This window comes from Mercenaria mercenaria, chromosome 14, assembly GCF_021730395.1.
Source record: "Mercenaria mercenaria strain notata chromosome 14, MADL_Memer_1, whole genome shotgun sequence".
NCBI classification, from domain to species: Eukaryota; Metazoa; Mollusca; class Bivalvia; order Venerida; family Veneridae; genus Mercenaria; species Mercenaria mercenaria.
The window spans coordinates 5,622,914-5,650,377 of NC_069374.1; the positions used below are offsets into that span (position 1 = coordinate 5,622,914).

Sequence of the window (27,464 nt, forward strand, 5' to 3'; positions counted from 1 at the left end):
GCAATTTCGATAAGTTTACCAAAGTCTGTTAGCAACATCCAGAGTATATATTGTATGTTCCATATCCTTTCGACTACCGCTATCGTACACCGACGCACTACCTGAGACGCCAAATGCAGACTATATTTTTGGGGTTCTCCATTACCGCTACTGTTTTGCAGGCGGGCTACCGCAGACGACTAATACGTACCAGAAAAATGGGGGTGTTCATTTCCATAGCGCATAATGCAGTATTTCGGTAAAAATTGTATTTTTTCGCAATTGAAAATAGAAGGAATTAACAAAAATATACTACATTTTTATGCTGCGGTAATTTTTATGTAGAACGGTTGCTACACTATGGTAGTTATGTCCATTGTGTGGTTATTGGTATAACTACACTGTGGCACAACTGCATATCTATGGAAGTTTAAAGTTTATATTAGAGGAAAAAAGAAGTAAAACTAACGAGGAAGGTTGTTGAACATCTGATTGAACCGTATAGTGCTTCTAGACATCCCTTTGGCACAGGCGTTCCTTGCCAGCTCAACCCATCTTTGTGAATCAACTTGTCCAAACATCTAATCTTATTTTAAAACAAGGAAATTCCTAACTAAAAATAACACAGATAGAAAGAACCTAGTGCTATATTTAACCAATTCGGGATTTTCAAGCTAAAAATAGATTTAACACATCAGTTATCATCCCTCATATAGAGCAGAACCCCCATTTCATATTTATCATACAGAGTTTGAAATACATTTATTTAAGTGAACTGGATAGACAAGATAGTAATAATGTAATAATTTACACTTGTGACTGTGATTTGTTTAAGACACTACAACTAATGAATGACATAGAAAGGTTAATGGTTTTGTTCTGTGCTGTTAAGTGTTCTATCGCCAGATACATACAATTATATACATAAGTCTACAAAAACAAAAATAGAACGCGATTGTGAGACAGATAAATTATTTATATCAATCTGGAATAATTCAAGCATCTGAGAAATCTGGTAAGTGTTTTGAAACTGTTCAATAAACTATGATAACCTTAGACCATTTGAGCTTGAACTTTGAATAAAATCTCCATAAGCATTAACTTGTTGTAGCAATCACCGTGTTATTCGTCGGAAGATGATTCCATGCAAACTTCCTTTTACTTTTATTGATTTTTTCTTTAAAAAAAAAAAAAAAAAAAAAAAAAAAAGGAAAAAAAAAAAGGAAAAAGGGTGGATACACATGTAACACTTTACATTTCCTTGGTAGATATGTTATATTTATAAAAGGATTTTAAATAATAAAATTTGGTTGTTTCAGCAAGTAATCAAAGAACTCCAGGTATTGAGAAGTCATTTATCTTCTAAACGAAGATCTGAGAACGACCCATTCACATTCGTCTTCTTTATATTTTGGATTTCTAATATTGCTATTTCTATTTTCGCAAATCTATTTTTGTTTGAACCAATCAGACAACTTGTTCGAATGTCAGAGTAAGACAAATTTGCAGTTTATCCAGGGCTCGAACCCGGGACCTCTCGCTTACAGAGCAAGTGCCCTACCGACTGAGCTAACTGGCTATCTGACATCTTTCGACATAAAAATTGTTGATATAAAAAAAACCAAGGCTTTTTACAGCTTACAAAATGTTGTAAGTTAGCTTTTGATTGGCTAGCGGAAGGGTTGTCAGAACGAGGCCATCAATAGCTCGTTGTCAGATCCTATGCGTAGTGTAATAGGAGATGTACTTTAGTCAGATTGTTTGTCCTATTATGTCATCTCCCAACATCGCATCTCACAAGGAGGCCTCTCGCAAAGGTCAAAGTGCATGACTGATAAAATCGTCATCAGGCTGCGTGTTAGAATTTCCCAACTTGATTTTCAGTACATTTTATCTATCTCGAAAAGATATTTATCACTGATTTACATAATGCATATCGTTCAGTTTACAAAGATCTTCTTAAAATTTGGTCTTTTCTGAAGCCCGATGACACATACATTTTCCGACGGTAGCAAGACATTTAAACCCCAAGCCAAGAGACAATTCGACCCCAAGACATTTCAACCCCAACTCCACCCCATTTTATTATAATTCATGGTAGGTTAAAATATTTTAACTTATTGGAAAACGGTACATATATTTATTTCTTTCAGACGTAACTATTATTAAAGGTGATATGGATTGATAACCTGTATTAGATGATTGACAACAACGGAACTGTATTGATCTTTTTTATCTTTTTAAAGGTGATATAGGTATTTTTTGAAAACTTTGATGTTAAGGTAATTGAGTAAATTAAATATATTACAAGAAAAGCATTGATGTAAACATCAAAGGGGAAACATGCTAAGTTTCATCTTTTATTAACGTGTGTTTTAGTTTACTGTGACTAAGAAAAATGTTGCTATGAAAGAGAATTGAAGATGAAAGTGAAAAATGTGACCTTTAACATAACAACACTTATATATACTGTAAATGAATAATATGAAATTAGGTGCTACCTAAAAGGCAGTGCTCCCATGAAAAATCACCAGTGCCCGTTAAAAATTAAAGGAGTGGTGCTGGAATTATCTGGAATTATGGATTCGTTTAGGATGTTTATGTTCTTTATTAATGATAATTCATGATTTCTGAATGCATGTTTTAGACTGCATCAAGATTAATTCTCGACATTAGAAAACTCCACAAATATTCTGTATATAATCAAAAGAAAGTTTGGTATAGATTAACATCTGCACCAAGATAAAGAAAAAAAACGTATTTGAATAATTTCTGTTATTCTTATTAAAACGTACTTCGTCATCAATTTTACATAACTTACTATCATACTGGAAACCAGTCACAAAATTATAACTGCTTCAAATTGAAAAGCTTGAACTTTGAAAATTTCAAACCTAACAGAATCTCATTAGGCCAATAGCCAAAGGAATTCTGTGTCTTTGCGTGTGAACGTTGGGCAATGAGGACTTGATGTAAAAAGTTAATGTTCCAATTCCAAAGTTAATAGAAATTAGAATTTACGTAATCCTGGAAATGACTATTGTAATTCTTTTAAATGTAATTATTGTCAAGTTTTGGTTCTTTTTGGAAGGAAGAATGTGTCCAACTTTCAGTCAAAAATACTGCTATAACAGACGCCTGGTATGAGATAATTTACATGACTGTACAAAGCTTGTTTTAAACCCAAAAGTGGTTAATCTTTTAGCACTATAGAATAGGGATGGTAGTAAGAACCTTTTTGATGTTTGTTGATAATTCATCGCAAATTGTTTTTTTTTAATTTTATTTTTTTTATTTTTATTTTATTTTATTTTTTGGATAATTTTCATAAATCAGTGATTTTAAAGCTAATGGATGAAATATATGCGAACGGGGAGAAGAGCATTATTTGCTTTTCATAGTTTAATGCCTGTATATTTTGATCCTAAAGCTTTCCTTTTTTTAAGTTATGTCTACTGACTACTACACAGGCACTACAGTGGAACCTGACATCAAAACTAAACACATGTTAAATTTCACATGAATGACTTTAGTTGTACAATATTTTCAAAATTCATAATAATACAAAAAAAAAAAATGAAAAAAAAAAGAAATCTTGGCCAGGTGAGGTTCGAACTCACGACCTCTGAATTACAACGCGAACTCGCTAACCACTACACCATTGTGGAGCTATGACATTATTAGACAAACATAAGTATATATAATAAAATTCAGTAATGGCAGCGTGACGAAAGTCGTTTCAAAATGAATAGTATACATAGTTAGATCTCTCTATTCATTTTCTTTTTCATACGTCTAACCGTAATGCGACGCCGGTAGCTCTGCTATTAAAGACTTAATAAATTAATAAAATGAAAATTTAAACATAATCTTGTATCGGTTCAACATGAAACAGAGAGCCTCTCCCAAAACATGCTGTACAAACTACACTGAATTAAGTGAAAACACAATCTTTAATGAAAAGCAACCAAAAGCACAGTTTGCTGCCTGATAAATACCATGCACTAAAAATAGATCATTTCAACCACGACATGTACGCAGTTATTTTTAGCGATAGATTATATGGAAGATTATTAATGCAAAAATTCTGTTATTGTATTTGATCAAACCAAAGAAGTATAAAATACACAGAATGGCAACTGGCTGTAATATCGCGTGAGCTCGTGTCAGAGCGTGATTCGGCGTTATCTTACTAAAAAAAAACATCGGCGAGCATGGAGTTACAATTTGTACCTTTAAAACTACATTTAAAATACATGTTAGCTTCTAAAACAAAATTAGTTTAATTTGAAATGGTCTTAAGACACGAAGTACACGTTTTTTTTTTTGCCATCGAAAGAAGCGTGGTCATACGGTGATAATTATTTTACCGATGAATAATTGCTTTCGCATACAAAATGGCGCGTGGAGAAAGCGCCACTTTCGGTAAACGAGATCTCGTTTTTTTGTCACGGTAGGTTGGCGAGATTTGCTCTATATGCCTTTCAAGTTGCCAATCTATTTATTTTTATAGCTCTTTGATCAAACGCTTTATGATTAATGACAACTATTATTGCATTTGGTAAAGTGCTTTATTGTTGATGACAAACGCATGCTACATGTTGCAATTTAGATCACTTATATATGGATATAAGTAAACCAATTAATGCTTTAAATGCCAAAATCCTTAGTATCTTATGTATAGCTTCATGATAATTTTTCAAAGTATTTTTTCTAACGCCAAGTGCCAAAAGAGAACTGGTAGTCATTTACTTGATTTGGGCTATTGGAGACTAGTTAAATGTTAGCAAATACGTTCTCTCATTGTTAATCAACTGTTTTTATTACAGTTATTACATGCATACACTGTAATGTCATTAAGTACTTGTGTAATGTCAAGAGAGCAACGATTTCTGTATTGCGCTTTATGCTTATTCATATACGTAATTTCATGTCTTCATATTTTGTTAGCTGGGTCCATTTTCGTTTAAATGAAGAACGATAACTCCAGCTTACTTATTTGAGAATACAGTTAATAGCTGATCCTTTCAAGAAACTCTTGTAGAAAGAGGTAGCCGGGGTTATTAATAAAACCCAGCCCGGCCCAAACCACGGAAATAGCCGATTCCGATTGTACGGAAACCACCGGAAACTTACGGACGGAAGGCTAATATAATTACGAATGGTGATACCGTCATCTTTATCAAGGCCATTATGTGTATTTTATTTCATTATTACAAAAGTAGAAGCAAAGTATTTGATATTGATGATACGTATGTTTGATGAAGTATTGCACTTGACATAAGCGAAGACCTAAAATAACAAGATATTTGAATCACACTCAATCAAAGAAGTAATACGTTCGACAGTCGATGTGTCATTTTATGTACCGGACAGACACGAGATAGCAGTTTGCAGGATACTTTCAACAGAACTGGACAGGCTAGTTAAATGTACGTCGTTATTTCACACCTAACGATGTGACATAAGGCAAAGGGGTCTATACCGTGCACTGGAAGTATTTATAAAATTTGGTTGCCCGACCAAGATAGCGTTTTAGCATACTAAGTTTTAATTTAATGAAAATATCTTGTCTTAGGGAACATATGAATATAAACACTCTTATATTAAGGTTGTCAAAGATTTGCATTGGTAAGTACACATTTTGCGAAAATTAACTAGAAATGTAAGTTTATGAAATTATTATTATACTCCTTTTGCCTATCTCGGTTGCGCAACCAAGATAGATCGAAAATAGATGAACTACGAAGCTATGCGCTGTTTTCATACTTGCCATTTGTTTCAGGTTGTTGAAGTATTCAAATTTGAATATAAAACTAAATAAACTAATAAATTATATCAAAATCTAAAAACATAGTCCACTTTTTACATTTTTTTTTCATATTAAAGGGAGGCAATTACAAAATTTCATAAAAAATATCAAAGTAAACATTTCCAGAAGAGGTATAACTCTATGTAATAGGTCTTTGTTCCTGAAATACAAGAAAACTGAAAAAAAAATATCATAAAATGTTGCTCAAATGATAAATCATATGATTTAGCTTTAAACAAAACCGGGTGATTTTGTATGGAGATGATACCCGGAGTTACAGTAAGTTGTAGAAATGAATGAACTGGAGTATAAAATATGAAAGATCGGTCGCAAAGTTTCGAACCCGGACCCCCCCCCCCCCCCCCCCCACACACACACCCCGAAACATGTCCGCTCAGTCTGTTTAAAACAAAACAATAAAAAACGGTAAATATCTAATACGGATAAATGGGAGGGTAGTGATAGCAATGAACTTTCATGTTTTAACAATTTACTGCTAACGTTATTTTTGTTTTTAGATTATTTAATTTTTGATTTCTCTTTCTTTTATATTTGAAATAATACTAGCATATCTTTTTAACACAGAATTAAAAAAAACCGGTCCGGTCGGACTACGAACTATGCTTTTGCTATATGCTTATACAACTATTCACACAATGTTAACTTTTTTGTTTTTAAAATGAACATTTTAAAGCATGGATTACAAATGTGTGCAATTCAGATGTTAAATTATTATACCCCACACAATGTCCAATGCACTTTTCCCATTAGTTTAACTTGAATAATATATCATAAGCGTTTTTATATCTCGTGCGCAAAATCGTTATTTTCAATTTCTGCGCATGTGATATTATACAATAATTGCCTTTTGGTGAGGTCGATATGAGCCGCGCCATGAGAAAACCAACATCCGCCCAGTCTGGTCAGGATCCATGCTGTTTGCTAACGGTTTCTCTAATCGCAATAGGGAGCGGTGGTCTAGTGGATAAGGTGTTGGCCGCTCAATCCAGAGGTCGTGGGTTCGAGCCCCACTGGGGTCACGACCATGACTTCTCATATGACACCAGTACTGGTTTTTCCAGGAAGCGGACTCGAGAGTGGTTACAATAATCTTGAAGCTTTCATCACAATCGAGCTAAAACAAATTTGTATAAACTAAAAACTAATCGCAATAGACAATGTTGGTTTTCTCATGGCTTGGCTCATATGTGGATATATCGGCCTGATAAAAGCAATATCAACCTCGAGCGAATTTATCGACTTGATATCGCTTTAACAGGTCGATAAATCCACATATCGACCACACATAAAAACGACAATTGTTTTATTATCAAGTATAAACATTAGATACAAATGTCTGCAGCCTTAGGTCATCTTTCGTGGTTAATTGTATACGACGTCGCATTGTTTTAACGTAATAACGTGTGGACGTCACAGCTGGAGGTCAATATGTGTGTTTGGCTCCGCCTTCGAGAAAATACGATTTTTTATCGTTGAACATGTGACTACATCTAGAACAATGGAAAGGACTATAAATATAGATTTAATGATAAAACAATAATTTCATATCACATGCGCAACAACGCTATTTTGTTTTTCTGCGCATGTGATATTACATTTTCGTGTCTCCCTATGAGAGATCGATACTTTCGTACTGATTAAAAGACGATGCGCTTATTTATACATAGGATTAAATTACTTTATCTTGTGTTCATACATGTGTGAACCCGGCCTATTTTTTGTGAAAAAAGAACACACTACTTAGTCATTCCATTTGAAAACATATAGGTTTTAATAATGGGCCTGCTATACAAAATGAAACATAATTACTTTTTGGATATAATGGAAACCCAAAAAATAAATTAATCTCCGTAAAACAGAAACGTCACAACTATATATATTTAGGGTTGAGCTAAAATGTGATTTCTCGACGCGATTTGCGTAAGGAGTTTCAATACAATGCAATATCGGCTGAAGATCAACTTTTACTATTATTTAAACAAGTTATGAAGGATGCAACTTGTTTCTGGAAAATCCCGCTCATTACACTTTCTTTACCGTAAAGTTGAAAAAAAAATTGTAAGGTTAAAACTTTTCTGAGATGCTTTATGGATTTGGCCACACATGGGCAGTTTAACAAACCAATTATAGCTGAAAAATTACACTCAGATCTTTCGTAAAAAACTGCAAACTATCGTACAATTACTCGGTATATACAAAAGAAGAGCAACAGTTTTATTTGCATAATTACAATAGGTTTGGTTCTACCAATGAAAAACTCACAAAACGTAAGGTCTCAGAATGCGACAGCATTAAAGCTGCTCAATATAGATCCAAGTACAGTTCACTTCCGGTGTGGTCACGTAACCATAGTAAAGTAAGCAGTGTAGGACCACATTCGTAACAGATCGCATTTGTAACAGATTTCGTACGCATGCGATCGCATCCGTAACAGGTAAAATGTGTTACGAATGTGTTTGTCCAACATGGGGGTTGACAATAGAAGCACATATGTATCATGCTGAGTTTTATACTGCAAATGTTCAATCAGTTGGTTGTCATCGCAACATCATTAAATGACTGCCATAAGCACCATCACAAGTTAGCGTCGCCGTCGTCGACGTCAATAACGTCATAAAATTATTTGAGCCGCATCATGAGAAAATGGGCCTTCGGGAACTTTCGAGGCTTTGCAACCAGTGTGGGCCCAGATCATCCTGTGCATCCGCGCAGCCTGATCATAGCCCACACCGTTCGCTCTTATTTCAAGGAAGGCTTATTCTACCTGAATATGAAGTTTTCTGACCCTAATTCAGATGCATAAATGTACAGGTCAGCCTTAATATAGAGTTTCCGGAAATTCACGAAAATGTTCGAATGCCAATTTTTCCGTGACTTGGCTCAATTGTTATTATCATTTCTGCATCCACTGCCACTACCACTATAATATGATTACAACTTCACGACATACATTTGTAGCTATCTTTCGTTATCCAGAGCTGTCTCAAGTTGGGTGACAAACAGGAAGTTGCTATGTCCTGGGACAAATTTATACAACTTGTCATGGGCGGAGTCGTTAGCCTTAAGTCTAGGAGGGCCCGACCTTGTGCATGCTGCGAATTTATGTCAATGAGATTTTAAGAAAATACACCTTAGTTTTAAATTACCCTCACCCCACTGAGCTCGCTCGTAAGGAAATAGGCCTTCGTTTATAATAATCCCGCCGTGAAATAGCGGAGTTTGTGCGTTCGTGCAGTTATATATAGGTTCTTGTCCTTGGTATAACTTGCCCATGCATTGTTAGATTTTTAAATTATTTGGTACAAATGATCAGCATGGATAGAAGGTTTGTTGCGATCATGATCCATGTTGATATATCCATATCATGGTCACAGCTTTGAACTTAGATTTGTTTCTTTGTTATTTTGCTGTAATATATACGTTTGTGTCCGGATCATAACTCGCTTTAATCAGATTTCCAAATACTTTGGTACAAATAACCACCATTAATTGACAATCTGTAGTGATCATATTACTGCAAGCGACTCAAATTTTTGCACCCTGTAGAATGGTTTTGATAAATATTATGTTTGTATATACGAGTTTACACTCATACTTGTAATTGTTTACGGGTCTGGTAAAACGCACCGATACACGTAAAGTCTTAACTTGGTGGATGAGAGACACAAAAGCTCTGGAAATTCCGGCCCTGACTGGAAATTCAACAGGCTCCGCCGGTTTCGTAGTCTGCAAAAACTATCCACTGCACCACCCTCACCGATGGAGTTACTTGTGCCACTCCTATAGAGATACAAAATAAGAGTATTTCCATACGAATGCAGACACCAGGTCAGGCAAGAAAACTCTCTTAGTAAATATAATCCAATAAAGTTCACGTCAGGGTTTTGAATAGGACATATTTCATTTGATGTATCCACTGTCTTCAGTATAAGTTTTTTTTTTTGTTTTTTTTTGATGTTCAAAGCAATGCGAATTGACAAAGATAAAAAAAAAAGAAAACGAAAAACCTATTTTGCAGCGAACCCGCGCACGCCGACTACATCAGGATCAGAACAATAACATTGAGCAGTCTTCGAATAGTCAAGCTAGTCACTATTTAAAAGTATACATAAATGTACATATACCCGGTGTTCTACGGAAACAAGCTTTTACAAGACTTTCTATGTTAGTTGAGACTGACTTGATCTTGTTTTAGTACATTTTATTTGTTCATACTGAAGAATTGGGCAAAAATCGATTCTATTATCTTTCCTTGTTTATTGAGATCAACGCTATACATTGTTGTCTCCCTTGGACCGTATAGCTAAATATCGATCACTATCGGATATTTTTAGCGAGTGTTGCAGATCGTTATGGTTCGGCTATCTCCGCTTATCGTATCACGGGAGGTACCGATCATAAAAAAACAAGGATTAGAGATCTACTGTAAATTACGTTATTTATTCTTTTATTTTGAATAGTATATGAAAATATGATCAACACTAAATTACCGTCTTTATATTTTACATGAAAGAAACTGACACTAAAAACAAATATAAATACACAAAATCGTGTATGTTAGGCGAGCATAACATACATGTACATGAAACTACTTTTATCTTAAAAATAGAAAGCAGGAAAAAAAATATATAATTCTTAAAAGTGCTTACAAACTAGACAATTTCATTTTCAGTTATTATAAACAGTTGTGAAATACGTTTTTTTTATTACATTCAATGGAGTGAAAATTTAAGTAATTAATCAATTGATTGCATTTAATCGTATTTAACTTGTCAAAAATAATTTTGCTATGTAATGAACATTTGAAAAACATATTGTCACACACTAATGAAAAATGAACAGAAAAACAAACGTACTTGACAATGTAAAAGGTATCTTTTATGACACCAGAGCCTGTTTAATTGGAAGTGTGACCTATTTGCCCCCGAGCCAGTCACTGTGTAGTAAAGTATGTGCGAATTATGACTTCTCAAGGTTTCTCAAAGAGACTGACTGATTGATTTAATAAATGTCAGATTTTTTAGATAAAAAGTGGAAAACCTAAGAACAAAGCAAGCTCATCATAATGATAGAAAAAAAAGTCTTTTAGAAAAGTTTTAGGATAATGTGACACTAATGTAGTGTTGAAGCGATACAACCAGCGATTTGCCGATTATAAAAGTTGAACAGGGATTGCATGTGGTGTGCATCTTCCCCTTTAATCACACATATTCATTTATTCATGCATTCAGTAAAAATGAAATCTTACAAACCAAAACCGATATGGGAAATTTATAAGTGACATGTACATGTAGTACCATGCTACTATGAACAGACCAGTCATGATAACGGTATTTAACAGTTTAATTGCCAGATAACAAACCAGTACCAAGATATTAACCTGACCGGAAATATCCCTCCTATCAACAAGAGGTTAGTCATGGCCACTATCGCTAACATGAGTAATACTACACTAAACAGGTTATTAAATCTGCGTTCTTTTTTGGCCATTTCAGGGGCCATAACTCTAAGACAAATAGCGTGATGTGGCTACTCTTCGAGGAAAAAAAAGCAAGATATTAATGATATATAATTTCAATGCAAGTTTGTTCAAAATCAAATAATAAATGTGATCTATGCCATATTTACAATGCTAAAGTCAGCAAATTTTGTCATTTTAGGGGCCATAACTCCAGGACAAATGGTGCTATATAGCTGGTTTTCGCAAGGAACCGAGCTGGTATAGATATATAACTTCTATACAAGTTTGGTCAAAATGGAATGACAAATATGGTCTCTATTGTGTTCACAGGACTAAAATAAGCAAATTTTGCCATTTAAGCCATTACTCCGAGACAAATGGCGCGATATGGCTGTTTTTAAAGGAAGTGAGATCCTTTATAAGTTTAACAAGGCAGCCTGAAAGACAGCTAAATCCCCGTCACTGGTATGCATAGTGAAAGGGTAAACCTTTGACCTTGAGTTGTGACCTTGACCTTGAGTTGACATGACTGACTCATGAGTTCTTGATGAGGTGATCATTTGACTCAAGTTTAATGTAAATCCTTCAAGGGGTTTAGGAGATACAGAGCGGACACGAAATGTTACGGAAGGACGGAAGATGGAAGGTCGGAAGGACGGACGGAGACCATTCCTATAACCCCACACCACTCGTTGCGGGGGATTAATAAAAATCAAATAATAAATGCAGTCCCCATTGTGTTGACAAAATAAATCAGCGTGTTTTTTTTTGTTTGTTTTTTTTTGTGGGGGGGGGGGGGGGGGTTGCCAATTCAAGGGCCGTAACTCCAAGTAAAATGGTACAATGCGGTTGTTTTTGAAAGGAACCGAGATCTTATAGATATATAAGTTGTGTGCAAGTTTAGTAAAAATAAACAAAAAATGTGGTCTCTATCCCATTCACAAGGCTAAAATCAGTAATTATTGCCATCTCTGGGGCCATAACTTCAAGACGAATAACGTGATATGGATGGTTTTTGAAAGGAACCGAGATATCATAGATATATACACGTTCTGTGCAAGTTTTGTCAAAATCAAATAATAAATGTTGTCTCTATCGTATTCAAAAGAAAAATGTGAACGTACGGACGGTCGGACGACGGACGACGTACAAAGGATGATCACAATAGCTTACTTTGTTACTTCGTACGAGTAAGCTAAAACATGTTACAAATGTGTTTCAGATGTAAAAATGCACTTTTTTGTTTCTTTTTACCGATTGAAAATGACATGTGACAAATGTGATCAGATGTCACATCAAGAATCGGCATCGATCACATTTGTCTCAAAAATTGTTACAAATATGCTTGATTTCTGTTACATATGCGATCTCATTTGTAACACGTGTTACATATGCGATCGCATTTGTAACACCTGTTACAAATGCGATCTGTTACGAATGTGGTCCTACAAAGCAGTGTTAGAGTAAATCGTCTGCAGTACATTGTGATATTGATAAATTTACAAAAAAAATCTTAATGAAGAAATTTGTGAGATTTGAAGAAACAACATCCGTTCAATGTTTTATTTTGCTTTTTCGAGACTTATTTGTAAATTATGATTAGCGGGCTCAAACGATCCTTCAGTTGTTATGTATCAAAAATGCCGAGCACTAGCAAACTGACTGAAAAGGCATTCTGTATACAATAATATATCAAATCAACCTAAATAAATTGCAAAGTTTTGCAAGATATGTCTAACCATTGAAGTTTAATTTTGAAGTATCTAAATTCATAATCTGAAAGTGTAGAGCATTGGTAAATATCCAAACGAACCTTAACAAGTTCAAGTTTACTTGGTCTTTTTTCACGAAACAGTGTGAATCGTTCTGTATATTGAGTGCAGTTAAATGGTAATTTTGTTCCCATTTAAAAGATTTCTTTTTCGCGTCGAGTTTTGGTTCACCAACTAATGTGAAATACACTCGATGACTGCTTCCTGGAAAGTAACCAGTACTCGCACCGAAAGAAGGGACTGTTGGAGTCACGGTCAAAATCCGCTGACAGGATTCGACCCCGCGACCTCCGGTTTACGAGACATCTGTACAAAAATGAAAAAAGGTAAAATTTGTATCTCGATTCTACTCTATATAGTTTTGAACTAATTTGAATATAACTTAAGTAAGTCAGTTTATTCAGAGATCACTTGCAAACTTAAAAAAAAAAAAATATATATATATATATATTAAAACATTATAGGAACCTGCCGAATATGAAATCGATTATGCCACAAACTGCAATGTACCACAATATATTCAATTTGTGACTTTCATCGTACGTCAATTCAGTCGACTAAGTTCAAGAGATACTCAGAATCCTGCGTGAACAAACCTATCTCACTATTTGTTTCTATATATTTGTTTTATGGTCTTTGAGATTTTTTAAAAACTTTTTAATAAAAAGTTTTAAAAAACTGCTCATTCTATTCTCTAAAAATTGTCAGTGATATTAGAAATTATTCGTATTCATTTTTTTACATAAAAATAATTTCCGTAAAGTCTCATTGAACAAAAAAGTATAAAAAATCCTGCCTTTTTACTACCTATTTTTTTAGGCATGTTACCGGACACAAAGAATTATTTAGGCTTTGGGAATGCACAGGTGAAACAAAAACTCTTTGAGGCCCGAGAGGAATTCCTTTCTTCGAAATATAACAACTTTTTGGACAAAACGTGATTATAAGATAGTATATAATGATAACGATACAAAATATCGGGAACTAATTAGAAGGCTCGTCAAAACAACGCTATGTATAACGATTTCCTGTGTACAAGTTTACAAATTATATTAAGACGTTTTTGCAACCAGAAAGAACACGCAGTTTTAACCCATTCATCAAAGAAGTTCCTCGCGAGCATCATAAAGTTCAGTGTTTTTTTTTTTTTTACTAAATTCTAAATATGTAAGTTGATATCGACACGATATCATTCGTAATTATATTAGCCTTCCGTCCGTAAGTTTCCGGTGGTTTCCGTACAATCAGAATCGGCTATTTCCGTGGTTTGGGCCGGGCCGGGTTTTATTAATAACCACGTTTGAACGCGCTAAATTTAGAACCGGAGATCTATCTTACTTTCATTTTCACATTTTTTTCCTTTACGATTATGACATTTTCTGTAAGTTTTTTTTTCACATGGAAGGTACTCTATATGTTGTTTGGATAGATTGTAAGCAGGTTAGTGAAGAAATAATTTTTATTTTTAAAACATACTGGCAATTTAAAAGAACTTGTTCGTTGTTGTTCCTTTATAGCAATTGAACAAGCCTGGGGATCAGTCCTTATAATTTTAGGACATGTGGCGCCCCTAGCGTTAAAATTTATCAAAATTTGCCGGTTCCCGGCTTCGTTGAAGTCAAGGAACTTAGTGTATGGTGGATAGTGCATTGTCGCTGTGCCAAGTGTCGAAATTTCTTTTTTTCCTATTTAAAACTGTAATTAATGCAAACGCATTATGGAAGAGCTACATTACAAAATCAAAGTATGGTCATACATGCAAACAGTTGATTTATTCTGTGCATCAGACTAATAGAAGAATATGCATGCGAACATTTGATATAGAGCTATGCAGGAAGTATGTTATCAAACACCAAGCATATAGTGTTTATATTCATCAAAATTGCGTTACATAACATACATTTGTCTACAATCGTAAAGCATTTGACAAAATGCAATTGAATGTTTGTCATGAATCATAAAGCATTTGACCAAATGCAATAATGTTTGTCATCAACAATAAAGCACTTTACCAAATGCAATAATAGTTGTCATTAATCATAAAGCGTTTGGTCAAATACAATAATAGAATTTTTGCATAAATAATCTTCCATAAGATTAGTCAGATAATACTTTTTTATGACGCAATACCGAACAGTTTAACCGTTTTACTTACTTTTTGCGAAGCATTTAATGACAAAATATTATCTGATGGTACATTGTAATCGTTCAGTATAATCACGGAAATGAAAATATTTATGCTGACAGTCTAGATTAAAAATTCATCCAAGTTACAACCTTTCCCTGAGATATAGACCATTCTTCCGAAGGGATAAGTCGTTTATTGTTTCTAAATATTGCACAACATCATCAAAACAGCGACATATATATTTCTCCGACTTGAAAGATTTCTGTTATAAATTCATTAGAGACGCGGCTCTTTGTCGCTGAAGTTGCTGATTTAAGTAATACGGGTAATTGTTACGTAACTTTTTATGCAACTGACATGATAAAATATAGGTCCCCTTAGTGTTCAAGACCATAACATTGGACTTGTTTGTAATTTCGAGGATGTCACAGTTTAGACCAGGTCATAAAAGTTACTGAAACATATCAGATATCTTTCATGTGACATATCGATCATCAATGCCATAGTAAGTGCGTATTCGGGCTAATATATCATGTGGAGGGAACTGATTCGTAAAAAAAGAAAAACAAATATCAAACGATAACTAGAATTTTAAACAAGATCTATAAGAATATCCTTCAGAACTTTGATGGACTTTTTCTTCAGCATGCTTGTTACGCAATTTACGAAACGTTTAAAAATGGCTGCGCCCAGGCTGTATTATTTCCAAAGTTTTGAAGTAATTTTAATGAAAATGCAAGAACATTCAAAGTTGCGACGTAGTGCTTTCCTGAAAAAATGGCGGTGATATGCAGTCTGTATTTAGTATACAACTACGTTTAATATGAAATAAGGCAAAGCCTCAAAGCGAGCTCAAAGAAATCGGATTTAGCTAAAAATGTTATGCATCATTTATTTGTCACAAAGAAACTATTCACTAATCACAAGAATTCAGGAGAACCTATTCACTTGAAAAAGTCTACATTTAGTGTCACCATACCTATAACAGTGAATATCATACGTTGCAAAAATTATGGGAAGCCGGTGTCACGGTGACGTCATTACCGCGTTCCCGTTTCTTTCTGCTTATTAATGACATTTTTTCCATTTTCTGGCCGATGCTTGATCTTTTAAATGAAAATAATATTTTTTTTTTTCAAACAACTGGAAATCATTCTTTCATTATTGTTGAGTGAGGAATATTTTTTAGCAATTGAATGAAGTTCTGTATTCACTCCGGAAAGAAGTATTTCCTGTGAGCACCAGTCCGCTAGGGTGCGCTTTTTATGAACTTCCGACGAAACTTTTCAAATCCATCACCAAGTGTGAAAGTATACTTGCGTTACCGTAAAGCTCGATTCTCGAGCAGGCCCTTCGGGCCTGCTCTTCGAGCTCGCTATAACTGTCGTTCCATTACCGCAATGCTTATTACGGTGATTCTATGCACCGCTTATTACGCGAATTTGAAAGCATTTTTCCCCGAAAAATATCATTTAAAAACACAATGATGACAGTACTTTTGTTTGATGATATAAACTGGTACAGGGGACATTAAAACTGTGTAATTGTAAGGCCCGGTAAGCAAACGTTTAGTCTGTACAGCTTTTTGGCGTCCGGTAACCTATTTGTTTATAAGTTATGAATTACGTATTTTAATGAAATTATTGTACGTTATATATTAACATTAGATTAATGTTGATTATAGATGTAATCACTGTCTTTTCCAATGTAGCTGTGCAGTAGATGTGGCAAGACAATTATTGACTAACAGAATTTTCAAAGATCATTGTAAAGATGAACTGTTGTGTTACATTAGGCCTATTCATAAAATAAATTAACAAATACCAAGAAAACCATATGAGGAAAGGCAAGGCTTCCAGTTAACAGACATAGGCTAGGTGTCTGTTTACCAGATTGCTAGACACTTCCTATTCCTAACACTTAAAAAGATAATTGCTTATTAGGCACAGTGCAGTGTATGTTGTCATATAGCTGTACCCCTAAGTTTCAGACTGGGTTCATAAACAGCCAAGATGCTTGAAAGCTGCTGAGTGTAAAATCATACATCCATGTGTTTAAGATCTGACAGTGTTGTTCAAATGTGGGGAATATTAGATTAGATGTTATGTAGAATTTACCCATTCCTTTCAAAGGTCCGTTTCCTACGGAGAAAAAATATCTAATTCTGTTTTTTAATTTTATTTTTTTCCCCTCCTCCTACGACCATGTGTCATCCTGGCGGTTCGTAAACCAAAAAATAAAAAAAATAATGGCCTAATGTTCATATTGAAATAAAAATCTAAATTCTTAAATTCTTGATCATATCAAGAACTTAAATTACAATTGGAATTTATTTACTTAAGGGAAATACCTAATGTATCTTCTGGATTTTCTGTTCTTGATCTAATCGAGAATATACCGTGTGCAGAAATCATTAGCCTTCAATTAAAATGATAAATTTGAGTTCCACAACAAATAGAGATCATAATCTGTTAACTACGGAATGGGGTTGGGGCCATTTATAATGTCGCCGTCGCGTTTGTGGGGTCGACACACGACAACGCGAAGTGACATAGTGACATTACGAAGTGACTCCCGACAATCGCAAACGACGGCGACAATCCCAAACGACAATGTCGCGATATCCACTTTAAAATGTCGCCTTTCAAAAGCACGATATATTGCGATGTCACTTCGCATTGTCGAGCGTCGTTTGTGATTATCGCATGTCGTTTGATAATGTCGCCGTCGCGTTTGCAGGGTCGACACACGACAACGCGAAGTGGCATCGCGACATTACGAAGTGACATAGCGACAATGCGATACGACGCTCGACAACGCGAAGTGACATAGCGATGTATCGTGCTTTTGAAAGGCGACATTTCAAAGTGGATATCGCGACATTGTCGTTTGGGATTGTCGCCGTCGTTTGCGATTGTCGGGTGTCACTTCGTAATGTCGCTATGTCACTTCGCGTTGTCGTGTGTCGACCCCAAAAACGCGACGGCGACATTATAAATGGCCCCAACAGGATTCCGTAGTTAACAGATAAAGAATGTGAGTAGAATATCTTCCCAGCTATCCGCCAGCTATCCACCTCCGTTCTGTTAAGTTTGAGCAGTAAATCACAAAACAACAGATTTTTTAAATAAATGAACAACATCTTGACACACAACTTCTCTGTCCAATACATGTTTTACCGTTCTGTCCCGAGGAGTTGGATACTTAAAGTATTCTATATGAATTGCCCCCTCCCTTTAAATAAGAATGCCATTTGTAAAGAAATAAATGTAAACAATTGTCAAAAACGATGTTTTACCTGGTTATAGTGCATTTTATTTGACCTGGCGATGATTGGTTTCGCGGCGGTCGACTACATTATTGTGCAGGGTAAGTAGTACATGTAACCAATGTAGCGTTAAATTTTAGTCGTTGGTTACCGAAGATTACGGAATTAAACAATTATATTGCTCTACCTATTTTGCTCGTTTAGCTCGATTATTCGAAGAATAGGGGAGCTATCCTACTCGCCCCGGCGTCGGCGTGAGCGTGAGCGTCACACAAATGTTAAAGTTTGCGTACCACCCCAAATATTTTCAAAGTCCATTGAGATATTGCTTTCATATTTTGCATACTTGTTTACCATCATGACTCCAGTCTTTAAAAAGGAGGAGGCAACTCTATCAAGCATTTTGACCGAATTATGGCCCCTTTTCGACTTAGAATAAATGTTAAAGTTTGTGTACCACCCCAAATATGTTCAAAGTCCATTGATATACTGCTTTCATATTTTGCATACTTGTTTACCATCATAACCCCAGTCTGTAAAAAAGAGGAGGCAACTCTATCAAGCATTTTGACTGAATTATGGCCCCTTTTCGACTTAAAATAAATGTTAAAGTTTGCGTACCACCCCAAATATTTTCAAAGTCCATCGAGATATTGCTTTCATATTTTGCATACTTGTTAACCATCATGACCTCAGTCTGTAAAAAGGAGGAGGCAACTCTATTAAGCATTTTGACTGAATTATGGCCCCTTTTCGACTTAAAATAAATGTTAAAGTTTGCGTACCACCCCAAATATTTTCAAAGTCCATTGAGATATTGCTTTCATGTTTTGCATACTTGTTTACCATCATGACCCCAGTCTGTAAGAAGGAGGGGGGCAACTCTATCAAGCATTTTGACTGAATTATGGCCCCTTTTTGACTTAGAATATGTTATTTTAATGTTAAAGTTTTACTCATTGCTTATATTATACTATCAAGCACTGAGAAAAGTCGAGCGCGCTGTCCACTGACATCATTTTTTTTTAGATTACCATTATTTGCATAAGTCATAGATTAACTCCGCTCCGCCAGGTCGAATAAAACGCACTATATGTTAAGTTTAAACACTCGGACGATGTTGCAAATGCATCAAAACGAAGACATGTAACAGCTTTTTAAGAACTGTGAGATTTTAAAGGCGCTGAACTGTCTAGAAGTGTGGTCCCTTCATGCAGTCCCTTTCTGGAATTCAATACATATACGAAATAATTGACAATGGTTTTGTAGAATAATATTAATGTTTTATATGCTGTTAAATTTTCGTGTAAAACAATGCTTTCTTTCTCTGATTTGATGACGTTCGAACTTTTTTCTCCGAAACATGGACCTATATCTTAAAATTGACCGCCATCTCTTTGATATTCTTTGATAAAAAGTTAAATAATAACTTTAAAATTCAAAGACTCAAAGAAAGAACTAAATTTTTAAGATGATAATCATCTATTTGAATACGGAATAAATTGATCGCTGGATACAAAATCAAGGAAGGGATCTGTCTAAGCAAGCGGGACTGCGGGGAACTTTATAGGTATGCGCGCGCGTGTATTTTGTGGAGGGGTTGGTGGGTGGGGGTAACGTCAGTTGGGATATATGTATTACCCCCTCAATGATCTTTTGTTAAAGGATTTTTAAAATTCATGCTTCAACTACTCCTAATTAAACAGTAAACTTTTCATTTTTAAGTCCTACTTTTAATGATATTATCATGTAAGCTAATTGCGACAGAATGTAAAAAGCAAGGAAAATATCAAACATGGAAAGCCGTAAAAGAAAGCCATGTTCAATCAAAGCAATGAGAGTACTGATGGGTCGGGGCAATTCAGCTGTATTTATAACATAGCAGAATAATCTCCAGGGTTCATACAGAAATCTGGGAACTGAATTCAAGGACTTTCCAAGGACAAATTGGCATTTTCAAGGACCTGTACCGCGCTCTAATTTTTGAGACTGTTACAGTTTTTCTTTGGTGTTGTTACTTAGAAACACATTTAGCAAATTATTTAAGCCATAAATATTATTCATAACTTTCGCCCATGGCACTTTTTCAATTTTTTATTACAAACTCAGCAATGCACTTTGTGGACGTCTTTTTCCTTTCTGCACCATCTTTAATCCTTTAGCCAACTCAGTTTGAAACGGCACTTGCCATTTTGAAATCAATTGTCAGTAAATCACCACAGGAATAAGTGACTTTACTTTTCTACCACTCGATCGACATTTCAGGCACTTTTCAAGATGCAGCTCGTTTTCAAGCACATCCCAAGGCCTTTGCGAACCCTAAGATTTACGCCAGAAATCGGTTTATGTCTGGCATTTCCAAGATTCATGCACGCGCTGTAGGCACAAATAAAAACAAACCAGTTTATAAACAGATTGTACTTTGTAGCGTTGAAATATGTCAAAATATTAAACACACAAACGAACACAAATTCAACATTATTGTATGAATCCTATTAAACATAACGACTTTAACATATCTGTCTTTAGTAAATAGTAGCAATTAGGATTGTCAATTCACAGAATTTTTGTATATTAAAGGTTAAACTAACTTACTTAATTTAAACAAATTTGCGATATGTGTACCTACACTGATTTGGGAAAACCCAGTCCCAGATTAAGACTATTCACTTGTAGTGAACATTACGAAAGCTAACAAGAGCTGTCACTGGAGACAGCGCCCGCAACTATATCGATGCAGGATAGAGAAACTGGACACATCTGAGGAAACTGGAGCTGTCACTGGAGTGTTTAATGACTCCAGTGGTAGATGAAGATATTGCACAATAGCTTGATTTTGTGTCAAACATATTAAAGATGTATTCTGCTCACCTTTCATTGAAATATTTCATATTAAGATATTTACTTCAAATGCAAATAATCCTCATCAAATATATTCAACTTCACTAAATATAAAATAAATTGTCAATATTGAGCTACATTCATAATCAAATGACATGTAGTAACAGCTGATTGTGTAAAAAAACTTACAGTTTTTTTATGATAGTACACAGTTATACTGCTTTCAGCTGTGCATGTATACAGTGTGTACTATTATTAACCAAATTCATCAGAGTTAATACACATAAATTTGTTTATTTTATGTTTACATAAACTACTGGTAGTACTTTTTTTCGTGTTTTCAAATATGAAATTTGGGTCTAGTATACCTTTAAGTATTAAATATTAAGAGAGGTAAAGATAAAGTGTAAGCTTCTTAAATTTATATGTGAAAATAAAATGTGTATCAGAAAACATTTGATGCTGGATATCATGCTTGATTATGCCTTTGCAATCAGTGTAGATCACAATCAGCATGCAAAACTGTCTAGTCTGATCATAATCAGTATGTACATCTGAACAGTCTGATCATGATCTGTACTGTTTGCCATTCAGTTAGTATCTTTTTGTTAGCATCTATTTTTACAATTAATGGTAGTATTTCCAGATTCAAAGATGGAAATATTGTTTATATAAATTGAGCAGGGTAAGGGAAAACAGGACAACAATGTGGAATATGACCATAGTGACAGCGTGCATCTAACTCCGCTAACATGTTACAGCAGCATAAATAGTAAATTTCAAAGGGTTCATGCAAACATTTCCCCCAATATTCAACTTCATGAACTTCCCAAAAACATTGGGGGATTTTGACCAAACTTTGTCAGAATGATATATTGGTACCCTAGTTGTGTTCCCCTGAAAATCAGACTGGTTCAACAAATATTTAGTAAGTTATGGCCCTTTGTATATTTCTATAATTTACATAGATTTATATAGGGAAAAACTTTGAAAATCTTCTTTCCCAAAACCACAGAGCCTAGGGCTTTGATATTTGGTATGTGACAGCATCTAGTGGTCTTCTGCTAAGATTGTCCAAATTATCCCCCTAGGGTCAAATATGGCCCTGCCCCGGGGGTCACATGGTTTACATAGACTTACATAGGGAAAAAACTTTGAAAATCTTCTTGTCCAAACCACAAAGCCTAGGGCTTTGATATTTGTAATGTAGCATCGTCTAGTGATTCTCTACCAAGTTTGTTAAAATGATCCCCCTATCAGACTTACATAGGGAAAAGCTTTTAAAAACTTCTTGTCAATAACCTACAACATTCAAATTTGGACCACATGTATGGTTTTGAGTGGCAAAATGAACCTTGGCATGAGTTGACCTTGATTTTGACTTAGTGACCTACTTTCACATTTCTGTAGCTACCACCTTCAAATTTGGACCACATGCATAGTTTTGTGCACTGAAATAAACTTTGACCTTGACATTGACCTAGTGACCTACTTTCACATTTTTGAAGGTACAGGCTTCAAATTTGGACCACATGCATAATTTCGTGTTCGGAAATGAAATTTGACCTTGATTTTGACCCAGTGACCTACTTTCACATTTCTCAAGCTACAGCCTTCAAATTTGGACCACATGCTAGGTTTTATGTACAGGCTTCAAATTTGGACCACATGCATGGTGTTGTGTACTGAAACAAACTTTGACCTTTACATTGGCATAGTGACCTACTTTCACATTTTTGAAGGTACAGGCTTCAAATTTGGACCACATGCATGGTTTTGTGTACTGAAAGAAACTTTGACCTTTACATTGACCTAGTGACCTACTTTCACATTTTTGAAAGTACAGGCTTCAAATTTGGACCACATGCATAGTTTTGTATTCCAAAATAAAACTTGACCTTGATTTTGACCTAGTGACCTATTTTCACATTTCTCAAGCTACAGCCTTCAAATTTGGACCACTTGCATGGTTTTGTGTACCGAAATGAACTTTGCCCTTAAGATTGACCTAGTGACGTACTTTCACATTTCTGTAGCTACAGGCTTTAAATTTAGACCACATGAATAGGATTGTGTACCGAAACAAACTTTGACCTAGTGACCTACTTTCACATTTTTGAAGGTACAGGCTTTAAATTTGTACCACATGCATATATTTGTGTTCTGAAGTGAAATTTGACCTTGATTTTGACCTAGTGACCTACTTCCACATTTCTCAAGCTACAGCCTTCAAATTTGGACCACTTGCATAGTTTTGTGTACCGAAATAAACTTTGACCTTAAAATTGATCTAGTGACCTACTTTCAAATTTCTCAAACTACAATCTTCAAACTTGATGCACATGCATAGTTTTGTGTACAAAGAACTTTGTCCTTGAAATTGATCTAGTGACCTACTTTCATATTTCTCAAGCTACAGCTTTCGAATTTAGACCACATGCACATGAAATTTGACCTTGAGCTAGTCAATAAGTCTTGAAATTTAGAACACACAAAAATAGCACATTGGTGGGCGCCAAGATCACTCTGTGATCTCTTGTTGTATTTATTTTCTTTTTTCTTTTTTTTTTCTCGGATTCCTTTGATTACAGCTAAAACATTTCAGATTCAGAGATGTTAATTGATCACATGTTTGATTTCGTTGGAGTGTAATAAAGCCAATGAATAAAAATGATATCTCACTAGAGTATTAAAGTTTTGATGTCGATATTGTTTAAAATATATATGAGAATTTGTCAAATTGACTTGTTTCAATAGTGAAAGAAAGTAGATTTTTTGTTGTTTCAATAGGAAACGCTAACATGTACCGTAACTAATGCTTGGCAGAGCCTCGCATTTCTTTATATTATTCAACTTGTTTAAAAATTCAATATGAAAAGACACTTATGTAATAACCTTTATAATATCCTTTATCAAAGTGCTGTTACGGATCTCTCGTTCAATCATAAGAAAATAGAAAGTGCTAGACTAACTTTGCTAAATAAATAAGCACTTCTGTGAAGAAAACAAAGAACCTGCTTGTAATGAAATTCAGCTTTTAAAAGATTTTTGCCAAAAATGCGATAGCACCGCAGTGCAAATTATGCCCGGTAGTATGACAATACAACACTTAGATAAAGCTTCATTCCAATAGGCTGGCTTCCAGCAAATTAAATACATCTTTTTTTCTAAGTCTTAGCATCTGTATTAGTACTTGTTTTATATTTCTAAAATAATTAACATTTTATCTTGGCCAATAAAAACAAACAAAATGCTGTTAAGTGCAGTTATTTTACATAGTACATTAAATTCATACATGTAGTACATTTTTTCGTATTTAAAAAAAAACGTTTATGGAAATCCTTGTTTAGGTTCTCATAATTTTCACTGAGTCTTTCAGAGCTTAACAGAAACAGTCACTTTTGCAGATTCAATAATATTTCCATATATCAATCAATAACAAAAGCGCTTGTATCATCCAGGTTTTTATTGGAAGAACTGGAATGGTCGTTCAACTCCTTTCCTGCAGTCTGTTAAATATCTCTTACTTTCTGCTTGTACCTACTTCCCTTGTCAACAGAAATAACAATGTCTGTCTTAAAACTTTCAACATTATTACTGGTATACACTCCAAACACCTGATATGATAAACTTGACAAGTTGTTGATTAAGTTACACTTTTCATCTTACAGGGAATCAGTCACAATATTTGAAACTTATGTTTCTGGAATCTTGTATAATATTTTAGACTTAGAATTATTGCTTAATTCATTCTACTAACAGAGTAGATTATAACAGTTAATAATGTCACCAAGCGAGAGCTGTTCGCATAAAATATTTAACAAAAACTATGTTTGTGACAATAAATCATAGCTTTTCCTCAGCAAATATCATATACATTGTTAACATGGTACATAGCGGTACAACTACAAGTACATAAGATTTATAGGGTGTTAAATTCATGTTCTAGATTTTGACACAAAACTAATGAGCAAAACCTTTTTTCTGCTACATATATTTGATTAATTTTAAATTCAATATGACTTGTTAATCTACAAGAAAAAGAAATATTTCCGTAGCTACTTTAGAGACATTATGCAGCCATTCAATAAAAAAAAATGAAAATGAAATTTTAGTCCCATTCAAATACATTATAGTCAGTAGGCTCTTTGAAAAACAGTGTATATAACTTCCAGTCTGTGCACTTTCCTGTCTTAAAACTCTTTAAGATGTACATGCAACAAAATAAGCTAGGTTTAAAAAATGAAAGCGAGCATTCGAATCTGCAAGTATCAGTTACGGATTCAGGTGTAATCAAGTCACGACAAGTGTTGCTGAACGGCGAACGTATACTTTACGAATCTTTTCTACTATAACTTTCAGTTTATCTCCACGGTTAGGTAATCCACATTCAAGCCAGAGTTTCAGCTCAAATACCGAATGCTCATTTATATCATTTGAGCGAAACTTCGCCTTTGGAATACGGTTTCCGTTAAGTTTTTATTTGGAATAGTTTCTCAGAAGAAATCGTGTTTGTTGTGTGTATCAACTTAATCAAGCGGTATACATGACATTTATCGATGACGTCACTGGCGACTGCATTCTAAAAATAGCCGTTAATATAAAAATAGCCGTAAATAGTCCCGATAATATTCATGCGCTTTGTTATAGCTGCACTAATTTTTGTTATTTGCCGTTTTGCACTAAAAAGTGTAGTGGTTTTCATTTACCGTCTATTATTCCATTGAGTCGGAGCAAAGTCCCGACCCAAAAACCAGTTCTGTCAGATCATGTTAAGAAATGTCCATACAAACATAAGCTTTTTAAATTGGTGAAAATATCAATTTCTCAACTTTCTTTAACCAAAATATGTCGAGATGAAAGATCTAATATTGCTGAAGAATCGTTTATTGTCTTTTCATTATGAATCCTTTATAGTTATAATGCGTATTAATTTGTGAATGTGCAAAGGATTACAGATATTTTCCTTTGACCTACACTGATAATTTATTATGATACAAAATCATATTGACTAAATTGATTTAAACGTGACATAACTTTACAAAGTTTATATTGTGAGGTCGTGTCTTTTGTCCTATGTAGTGTGCGCATGCACGAAATTTTACCTCCGTAGCTGAGGAACGCGCCAAGTGTAAATCCGTCTACGTAAGCAGAAAATTGGCCAATATGAAGGTCAGCTTTACTTAATTTTGCATTACCCTAACACATGTTTAAGTACTCTACCGTAGTCTGAAAGACGTTGATCTACATTATATTTTTGAAATTATAAATTTTGATATTCAGTGATTCAATTTCTCGATGGGGATGTTTTTCCTTGTTTCTCTGGATATTTTGTCACAGGAAAAAAATACTGAACAAATTAAAACAAAATTTTGAAATTTGTTTTAATCAAAACAAGTACAGTCATTTAATTTAAATTCCGAAAAAAAATTCTAAGGATTTTCGGCACCTTTTTAATGAGTTTGTTTCATTAATTCATTCTGATTCTCCTTTTACCAAAGCAACCACATATTTTGACATGACAACAAAAGCAGTAATTCACATACTCTCCATATTGTATCCATGTACTTAGGTTCTTGAAAAAATAATGTGTTCTTTTAATGTTTTCATATTGACAGACAGAAAAAATTGGAGGGATTCAAACTATGAGTCCCCTAAGGAAAAATATCGGTATGAGAATAGTTAAAATATACCATCACAGTAGTTTACACTCGCAAATCATACCTCAAACTTTAATAAAAATGAGAAATGAAACTTTTTTTTATACAATCTATGTAAGTATAATGTCTTGCGGATTGAAACCATGGGCCTACTCAACGAAAGCTCTTACGAAATACATAAAGTATTAGGAGTGATAATTCTATATAATTGCAGTTTTTGACAATAAAAGCATTTCGAAACATATTTTTTAGATCGGTTCAAATACATTTTTTCAACATTGGCGTTGCGAATAAGGCTAAGCTATAAAATAAGGCAGAATATACAGAGGTTAGGTTCATTTTTAGAAAATTTTGACACTTTGAATAGAATAGAATTAAAAAATAATAATACTAAAATTCAGTATGAAGAAATAACCTTTGAAAAATTTCGTGTTGCTCAATATCATTTATTATCATTGCTAAAATAATTTGTAGCAGTTCTCAAATAAAACTTATTCATTAATCTTTTCGACATTTGACGAA

General features: G+C 34.4%; 1 protein-coding gene across 1 annotated transcript in view; it reads left to right on the plus strand.

Moving 5' to 3' along the window:
• Positions 1-750: 750 nt before the first annotated feature.
• The window catches only part of LOC128548340 (uncharacterized), a 45,810-nt gene continuing 19,096 nt past the window's right edge, over positions 751-27,464 (plus strand). Inside the window, exon 1 of the mRNA XM_053522876.1 lies at positions 751-994. The gene's annotated coding sequence lies outside the window, so the exon portion shown is untranslated. The remainder of the gene's footprint in view (positions 995-27,464) is intronic.